This window comes from Nannospalax galili, unplaced genomic scaffold, assembly GCF_000622305.1.
Source record: "Nannospalax galili isolate Female #2095 unplaced genomic scaffold, S.galili_v1.0 scaffold1080, whole genome shotgun sequence".
In the NCBI taxonomy this organism is placed as follows: Eukaryota; Metazoa; Chordata; class Mammalia; order Rodentia; family Spalacidae; genus Nannospalax; species Nannospalax galili.
This window is the reverse complement of record NW_008347121.1, coordinates 495,858-497,353: the sequence shown is the minus strand read 5'-3', so window position 1 is coordinate 497,353 and position 1,496 is coordinate 495,858.

Below are 1,496 nucleotides of genomic sequence, written 5' to 3'. Positions count from 1 at the left end.
GGGCTGGAAGCAAGACAATACGCCAAAGGAATCTGTCGTGTACACCAGTTGTTCAGAGGGGAGATTTGGGGTCATTTTTAGTTTTTTTTCTAAACAGTGGATTTTCTAAGGAAAAAATACAGGAAGTAACACAGACTGTTTATTTCAGTCATTGATATACACTTCTGAAAGGGCCTGCCCAGGAAAGTCTGGGATGCCCTATCAGCCACTGAGAGTAGAGGGAAGATTGTCTGTGACAGATCGCTTGACTTTTCCTTTCCAGATGCTGAGGATGAACATGCAGGCCAGGAGATGCTCAGAAGGAATTGAGTGGGGCCAGCAAGATGGCTCTGTGGGGAAAGGTGCTTGCTGCCAAGCCTGGGGACCTGAATTTGATCTCTATGACCCACGTGATGGAAGGAGAGAATTGACTCCCACAAGTCATCCTCTTACCTCTACACACATGCAGACACACAAATAATAAGTAAATACATAAATATGATAAAAGATTTAACTTTAAAAGGGGAAGCAAACTGCAAAGAAGAGTCTAGCATTGAATTACAACTGAACTCTCAACTCAGTTCCTAACAGCTGCCTTGGGTAAGGATCCTGACAAGTGTGTTTTAGATTTTTATTCATGTACAGACAGGAGAGGAGGTGAGGAGACAATTCTGAGATGAAGGACTCCAAATTAGGAGAAGAATGTTAACTGTCAATAATCAAAATAATTCTTCTCTATGTAATTAACACCACATTGGCACAGCTGCCAAGGAGGGTACAATAAACATCAAGTAAAAAATAAAAAACTCTCTTTCTGTCTCTCTTTTTTTCATACTACCTTACAAGGAAAATCTGTACTGGAGCAGGGCTTTGTGCAATAGTTCCTGAAGCCTGCAATCAACATTTCCTTGAAATTACAGCTGGCATCTTGCATCTAGGAAACTTCTCTTTATCTGTATTATTATTTATTTATACCTTGTAAAGATGTTTTAACACACTCAACTGTGAGTTCTCACTTCTTTGATAACTGGCTGCAAACTGCCTGTTGGTACGTCTCACATGGGAGCATAGACGTTTTATCCATAGACGTGTGTCTTTGTTTTGCGTAGCTAGGGTTATGTGACAGGTGTGTTTGGCCAGTGCCAGAATCCTTAGGTAGGATGCTCAAACTTAGTATGGGTTTCTCCTATGGCATCAATCACAATCAGTGGAAAAGAGTAGCCTTGGGCTTCTGAATTAACCAACTGTTGGGTAGGTGTGTTCTCCAACAGAACTAACCCTAACCCTAAGAGACCTTGTAGATAGACGGGGAGACAGTCACCCCTCCCACCTCATCAGTCAGCTTCAGTTGCATGAGGTGGGAGGGGTCTAAGGACACACACTGAGGAAGCCGGGAACCAGCGGGGAGTTGCCATCTTGGTGGGACACTGGCAGCAGTGGATCTCAAAAGTTCAGTCAAAGTGTAGGGGAAGAGCCCACGGGCATTTGTGCCTTCGTAAGTGACCCCCTCCCGAACA